This window comes from Salvia miltiorrhiza, chromosome 4 (assembly GCF_028751815.1).
Source record: "Salvia miltiorrhiza cultivar Shanhuang (shh) chromosome 4, IMPLAD_Smil_shh, whole genome shotgun sequence".
Taxonomy (NCBI): domain Eukaryota; kingdom Viridiplantae; phylum Streptophyta; class Magnoliopsida; order Lamiales; family Lamiaceae; genus Salvia; species Salvia miltiorrhiza.
Window position 1 is genome coordinate 23,674,272 of NC_080390.1, and position 8,529 is coordinate 23,682,800.

At 39.0% G+C, this 8,529-nt stretch overlaps 1 long non-coding RNA gene across 2 annotated transcripts in view; it reads left to right on the plus strand.

Moving 5' to 3' along the window:
* LOC131019476 (uncharacterized) overlaps window positions 1-2,036 on the plus strand; it is a 15,542-nt gene extending 13,506 nt beyond the window's left edge. For both annotated transcript variants that reach the window (XR_009100275.1, XR_009100274.1), the window contains exon 3: window positions 1,820-2,036. This is a non-coding gene — a long non-coding RNA (uncharacterized LOC131019476). The remainder of the gene's footprint in view (window positions 1-1,819) is intronic.
* The last annotated feature ends 6,493 nt before the right edge of the window (window positions 2,037-8,529 follow it).

Here is an 8,529-nt window from a genome sequence, read left to right on the forward strand (position 1 = left end):
TCGCAAGAACAATTCTATTTCTGATCAAAGTTCTAACTGAACTAGATCCTTCTGAGGGTAATTCTCATTTGATCAAATTCTTCTCAAGATCTTTCTTGAGCTTGCATGTTCTGTGTTTCCTTCTTGCCTCCTGTGTGTTATCTTTTCTTTTCTTCATGAACAGGATCAAGAAAGACTCCTACAGTGACTATATCCATACATACTTTCGAGGAGTCAACGGACTTGAGATTGGGCCATTGGATTCTGACCTCGACGACAGACTTGTCTTTCCAAAAGAAAACCAGAGTCCAACCCACTCAAAGTCAGAAGGAACTTGCAGATATGATCAAGTTCGAGAAGAGTATCAAGATCTAAGAATGAGATTTGAAAATCTCCTTAGGGAGCACAAACAGATCATCAGAGAGATCATTTATGTGCAAGATGTTCGAAGGATGGTCATGCGCTATGTCTCAGACGAAGACGAAGCTGATCGAAGAAATGTTCAAGAGCGTAGACTGATCAACAGACTGACAATTTCACTGAGAGTGTAGGGATAACAACAACAACAGTTCCACTGAAAGGGAGAAAAGCAGGAAGCAATTATGAACAAGGCCCACAAATAAGAATTTTTCCATCTTATTAAAAGAATTCTATAGAAATGTTACTTAGAAGCTATTTATATTTGCTCCAATCCACTTCATTCCACCGAATGCCTGAATAATTTAGAAATAAATAGAGCTATTATAATAATAGGATGAAAGATAAGAAAATAATTAGAGGAAATGGCCGAAATGATTCTTACTAATGACCTAATCAATTGCCCAAGGATTCTTACTAATGGTTGAAGAATTTCTTACTTGAACGCTTCCTTTGACTCTGGAGAGAGATTTTGGGGAAATGACTGAAGGAAATACATTTTGAGAATTAGGGCATTTAATTAGAATAGATTCTGCCACATCAGCTAGTTAATTTTTTATTTAAATGTTTATTAGCCATATCAACTATTATAAGCTATATAAGATTAAAATGCCATATAAGCCGCCAGAAATTTTTCCCGTAGTAAAAATCAGAAACATTTCAAAGTTCATATATTTACAGGTAGAATATTTTGTTAGAGGTTAAAACCTGAATTCGCTCAAAGTTCGTGATTTTACAAACCATTAACCGTTTATTTAACCAGCACATACTTCTATATACAAAAAAATATAAATAAAAATGAAATTCTAAATAGACAAAATTTAAGTTCATGTGCAAAATCAAAAACATGTGAAAGTGTGGTATGCTTTATTATGCTTTACGCTAAATGATTTACGCTTGATTACGCTTATTTACGCTTGAATGCTTTACGCTGATAAGTTTATGCTTATGTTTGATGCTTGCGTCTGTTGGGGGAGGCCTCCCTCAACAGTACGATGCCGTGTCCGTTGAGGAGGGCCTTCCTCACGGCGCGATGCCCGTGTCCGCTGAGAGAGGCCTCTCTCGCGGCGCGATGCCAGTATGCCAGTATGCCAGTATGCCAGTGTTACAGCGTCTATTGGGGGAGGCCTCCCTCAATAGTACGATGCCGTGACCGCTGAGGGAGGCTCCCCTTCACGGTGCGATGCCCGTGTTCGTTGGGGAAGGCCTTCTCCACGACACGATGTTTGTTAATGAAGATTGATGATGAAGAATGCCCTTATGCTATTTATGAATTTGGAAATGTTTAATGAGCAAATGATATGAAAAAAACTCATGCCTCTTATGCGATATTGTGAAATTGTTAATGATGTTATGTTATATGCTTGGCAACTGCCCACTAAGTACTCTTGTACTTAGCCCTTCGATGTTTATGTTTGTGCAGGTTGAGCTGTGATGGGCGATGAAGTGTTGTTGCTGAGTGGAGTTTTTGTCGAACTTAAAGTAGGCTCAGAAAGGATACATGTCTTCATACATGTATCTCAGTTATGCATTCCGCTGTAAACACTGATTATTTCAGTTACGCCTTCCGTTGCAAACTCTGATAATGTTTTAGCCAAGCCCTAACGATGCCTTTTTCTTTTTAAGGAATATTTCACGCATATTCAAGCTCTTTGAGTATTCTTTTATGCGCCCCTTTCTAAACCCGCTTCTTAATTTCCCTTCCCCAGTCATGGTTTCCCGACTTAATTATCCCTAATTAAGGCCGGTCGTGACAGAGTGGTATCAGAGCAGTTCGTTTGCTCTGAGCCTAAGAGTTTATTTAAGCCAAACTTAGAATGGATCACTAAAGTGTCTAGATTTCAATCGACAAAGCTCAGCACTTCATCGCATCACACTCAACGAAGCAGAATGGTAAGCTATTCCAAGTTTTGAGTTAATGTTTACAAAAAGTGAGAACTATCGTAATAACAAAGTGAGTATGTAATGACCCGACTTTTAATTGAGGATTTAATTCTTCTAATGACTGATTTAAGGATTTATTATGATAATTAGGGTTCGACATCCATTAATAAAATACAGACTTATATGAATTTGATAATTTATATATGTGATGATTTATTTTTTTTATTTTCAATAGATGATGCACTCAAAATATATTTTGAGTCCATTAATTTATTTTGGAGAATTTAACACTGAAGTGTTAAATATGAATCTTTTATCGATTGTTTACTTAAGCCCATGAGTAATTTAATTTATGTTAGAAGCAAGCTCAAATGGATTTTATGCTTCAATAAGAATTAGGCTTATATGTCTTAATGTATTTAAATGAGTTTGAAACCATATGATTAATGTATTAATCTCTTAGATATTTTGATGATTAAGATGGAACCATACTAAGCATACTGAAGAAATTCCACATTCATACTAAGCATGCTGAAGAATTTCCACAATCATGCTAAGCATGCTGAAGAAATTCCACAGTCATGCTAAGCATGCTGAAGAAATTCCACAGTCATGCTAAGCATGCTGAAGAAGTCCACGATCCTCATCCATCCAAGCCACCCCATTTTTCTTTTATAACCTACACCATTTTTCACCTAAAAACCCCACCACTTCTCCATTTCTAAATTCTGCAGCCTAAGTTTACACAGCAGATTCGCAGATTCAGAGACAACAACATACACCACATATCTTAAGGTTTTTCTCCTTAAGCTTATTTCAGTTAATCTGTGCAGCGAACCACCAAAGCCACATACAATTTCTTGATATTTCTCTATGTGTTTACATATGCACATATGAACTGAAATATTTATAAACTGAGTGTTTAATTTGCAAGAAAAGAAATTCAGATTTGATTAAGCAATTACAGATTACAGTATGAGAATGATATGTGCTAAGAATGCTATGTGTGAACTGATTTGAGGCTTGACTGCTGTGTGTGCGTGTGAGTCGAGGTCAGGGAACGGCAGCCGCGGTGGCTGCCGGTGGTCGACGGAAGGCGGCTCCCCGCCGTGGTTCCGATCTGCCAAAGGAAGGAACAGAGGAGAGGGTTTTCAAATTTTAATTTAGAAAAGGGAAAGGATGAGGGAAGGAAAAAGAAAAGGAGAGAAAGGAAATTAGGGCTTACCCTTGAATTCGACGAACGACGGAGGCGGCGGCTCCTGGCCGTCTGTCCACCGGCGAGAAGAGGACGACGCGGTGGCGCGGCTTACGCCGTGTCTGCGTGCGTGTGTGTGTGTGTGAGTCAGTGCGAAATTGAGAGAAGGTGAGAACGAGCGAAGGGAGGAAAGGTGGTGGCCGTGGTCTTGACGCGGCAGCGGATCTGCCGCGAAGACGACGGAGGCAGCGGCGGCGCACCGCTTTGACGGCGGCGTGCGTCCTGTTTACGGCGGATAGACAGACAGAGGCGAGAGGGTGAGAGAGGACCAGAGGTCAGGAAGAGGAGAGATGCCGAAGAAGGGAGAGCCGCGCCGCTCGCCGGCGGCGACGGCGCCGTCGAACGGCAGCGGCGGCGGACAGATCGTCCGAGAGAGAGAGAGAGAGAAGAGAAGGGGGGGGGGGGGGGGCTGCTGCGCAGCTGAGTGTGTGCGTGTGTGTTGTGTATGTGTATGTGTGTGTGTGTGTGTGAGAGTGTTTGTTTAAAGAAGAAGAGTAAGTTTGGGCTTTGCCCTAATTATTTTTGGGCCTTGTTTTTATTTTAATTAAGATGGGCTTGGGATGAACTTGGGTTTTTATTTAACTGTTGGGCCGAGACTTGGGCCGATTTTAATAAGTGTGTGGGCCCTTATTTAATTAACAGATGGGCTTCGATTTAAATGTTTGGGCTCGGCCCTTTACAAATAAAATCTGATGGGCTTCTTTTAATTAAAGGATTTGGGCCTATTTTAACTTAATTGCTTGGGCCTTTATTAAACAAAAATTGAATGGATCTAATTTATCTAATTAATTTGGGCTTATATACATTTAAATTATTTGAACTCTTAATTATTAATTTAAATTGAGCTTGATTAATTTAATTATATATTAACCTTTAAATTAATTATTTAAATGGAATTCTTTTATTTCAAGTATTTTTATAAGTGGACTTTAAAATAAAATATTTTGAGTTAAACTCTTATTTAATGAATTCTTTTCAAAATGCTTATTAATATGGTCTATTTGAAAAAGATTAAATTGTTTTAAGTATGAGAAAGCATGATCTATGATGACATAATTTGTTTATGTAATATTATATGATTTGTTATTAAATGACGGAATATTTAACTTGATGGCGTGAGTAGAACGAGTTATGATTGATGCGCATGATGATGTTCAAATAAACGGTTTCGAACCTAAATGTTAGTTATGTGATAGATGTTTTGAGTTTAAGGTTTTGAACGAGACAAGATTAATATGGATGCTAGAACCCTAAAATCATTAAAGGAGATAGTTTAGTTTAGAGACCTATCTTCCTTTCTTACACGACTTTCTTCTCGAACTTATCGACTCTTCGTCAATAAAGGTCCAGACGGGAAGTGAAAGCTAAAGAAGGAGGTAACTCTACGCCCCTAGTGGGAACGGAATGAGGTGGGCTTTCTTAAAACACGTATATAGAGATCCCCTGCACACAGGCCTCTTATACGAAATGAAATGATATAACTGTGATATTTCAAATGATGAATGATTGTTATGAAATGAAATGTTTATGGAAATGATTAATTGATGAATGGTTCTTATGAAAGGAAAGGAAATGTTTATGAAATGATTGTCTGCCAAAAATGTTTATGTTTTATGTATGTATCCTATCTGTGTTGGTTCGCCAACTATAAATGAAATCGAATTCGGACCCTACGCTAGACGAAGGTTTGCTAGTAAGGGTTAACGTGTACACTCATGGAGACTGTGTGTCGCTTGCGACCGGTCTTGGCGTCCGTGGAAGGAGGCCTCCTTCCCGGCGTGTAAAAGGAACAGATATGGATCATATAGACCGAAAATGGGATGCGCATCCAACTTTATGAAATGAAGAAAATGTTTAGTAAGCACAGGTCTTTCAAGTAAAACCCTGTGTGTTACTGTTGGCAGTACAATAAATGATATAAAATGTTATGTTTCCGGCATATGTTCACTGAGTATTTTTACTCAGCCCTGCATGTTGTTTTCCCTAATGTGCAGGTTGAGCGGGTGATGGAATGGAGTGGAGTTGAGCGGATGTACCTTTTGACATAAAATAATAATGTAACCTTGAGTATACATCTTCATATGTATAACTCACACGTATTTCCGCTGCAAGATACTCTGATTATGCTAATGTTTTATATTAAGTATGATACTCTTTTGTTGGGTAATCCACTTCGACGAGCCTTCCCAAACGAACGTCTTGTTTTTGTCCAAGTGATCAGTTATGATCCTAGTGTTATATAATAAATGTCTCTTTTCGTAAAATGTTTGATTGTTAAGTAAATGCCCCTTTCTTTCCCCGCTTCTTAATCCCCTTCCCGAGTCATAACCCCGGTTAAGCCATCCTTAGGGATTGCGGGCTGTGACAGAGTAACTGTCAATAGCTTTGTTATGTTGTTATTGAATGAAATGATTTACGCAAGCGCGATTAAGTATGCCTATGGAATGAATCCATATGAACATAGAGCTATTAAGTTATGAGATCACCACTACTACAGAACATAGAAGCAAACGTAGAAGAACTTCGACTGTATCTTTTGGTGGCTATAGTGAAAGAAGCAAGATAAGTGATGCGTATAGAATAATTTTTAAGCTCGTGATTTTATAGCCCCTATGAATCTCCATGACTTATGCCTAAGTATCCAATTTAGATGATGAGATATTATATATTTAAGAATTGATATGACTCATGGATATGAGATGCTAAGGACCCTTAGAGCTTACTACATCAATGTTGTCATTGGAGTTATGACTTGTTTACAAGTTAGAATAAGTTAACATGTACAAGAATTCTTTTGAGGCTTGTATTAGATTACGCTAGAGTGTACTAATTGGCACATCCCTGCTATCAGAATGCCGCCTAAGAGAGGACGCCCTGTGAGAAACAATAACAATCGCAGAAATCATAACGATGTACCAGAAGAACCACAAGATGCTCGAGGACATAACCCACCCCCTCCACCCCCAACTAGGAGAGTCGAAGAACTCTTTTTAAGGCAGAACCCACCTACGTTTGACGGAACGAGTGAACCGGCTGAAGCTGAGATTTGGGTGCGTGCAATGGAACGCATTTTCAACTTTCTACGTTGTACTGATGAGGAACGCCTATCTTGCGTCTCATTCCAACTAACAGGATCGGCTGACTTCTGGTGGGAAGCACGTCGAAAAATTCTGACACCTGAACAATGGGCAAGTTATACTTGGGAAGATTTTAAGACAGGATTATATGATAAATATATTCCGAAAAGCTATAGGAAGAAGAAAGAAGCCGAGTTCTACGAGTTGAAGCAAGGAAAGAAATCTGTGGTGGAATACGACAAGGAATTCTGCAACCTGTCGAGGTTTGCTCCACAACAAGTGGACACAGAGGAGAAGATGGCAGAGAAATTTTGTGCCGGACTGCGGTACGAAATTAGGATGGCTCTAGCAAGCCACGGAGGACTCTCATACATGGAATCTCTGAACAGGGCACTTGACGTTGAAGCTGCAATGCCGTCGGACAAGTCAGGCCCATTGTTGATCTCAACGCCAAACGATCCATCAGTAGCCTCACATACTCTCAAAGGGAAGCGCAAGTGGGACAACAACGAAGACAATATCAATCAAACTAGTAAGAAAGTGTGGCAAGAAAAAGAACGGGCCGAACAGTTTATTCAACCAAGGTACGAGGCACGGACTAACCTCGAGCCAACTAGGGATAGCCAAGGTCAGAGAGGAATTTCACCTTGCCCAAATTGCGGTAAAATGCATAGGAGTGTTTGTCGAGCTGGGACTAACGGTTGTTACAATTGTGGACAAAAGGGTCACTACTCCACGCAATGCCCCAACAGATAACGAGGTTCAGCAATTAAGAACACCCGCACCCCCTTGCCAGCAATATGTTGACACATGCGAAATCAGCCTCAATCACATCAGTGAAAATCTTATGGAGACACCGCAGACAAGAGAAGCTACGCGGGAACTTGAAGACAAGATGAAGGAAAAATACCCCGAACTGTTTTAGCAGAGATATGCAAATTTCGGGACGAAATTTTTGTTAAGAGGGGTAGTATGTAGTAGCCCGCTCTTTTAATTATGATTAAAACTAGTAAATGCAATTTTTATAAATGAATCCAGTTTATAGTTCTGATTTTTTTTATCAGAGATGGAGTAATATTTTAGCTTTATACTTTTATAACGTATGAGAAAACGCGACAAAGATTATTGAGCCATTCAATAATTTATTATCCAGTTTAATAACTGACTTAGCAAAGTCAAGTTATTAATTTATATGCGATAGAAATATTATTTCTATTATTTACTTGGAAGTCGTGATCTAATTCCGAATCATAAGAACGAGTTAAATTAGATATTTAATTCATAGAGTGATATAACGAAGCGTCGTTATTTAGTAGAACCCAATATTAGTTTTACAAATACTTGTAACTTCAATACTTTACAAATCATTATTTTTTTTCTCTCATATGCGTAATGTTTCCTACACTATACGCATCCACTCCACCAAATCCCATTATACCTACCTCCCCACCACCACTCCTTTTTCCCCACCACACTTGTGCACCACCAACTCCACTCAATTGTTTGGCACCAACAAAGAGAGAAAGTTTTAAAAAAAGAGTGTTGCAAAGACTAGTGGAAAGAAGGAAAATATCAACTCCCACCACCCTTTGCTCCCTCTCTTTACAGCCACCAAGAGCTTTCTCCAAAGAGCATAGAAGCCTCCACTTCGTTCAGCAAAGTTCTCAAGGTAAACCTTGCTTTAATGTCTCACCTTCTTCGAATGATCACCTGCAATTACTGAAATAAGAAAACAAAATTTCAGTTCCAGTTCATTCGACACGCCGTATCCGAAAAGCAAGTTAAAACATTCATTCAATTCTCTGCCAAACTTTAAGGTAAGAGTAGCCTTGATTCATCATCTCGTTCCAATTATAACTTACAGTCATTTAAAGGAACAATTCGATCTATTCAGTTCAGTAGTTCCAGTTCATATAA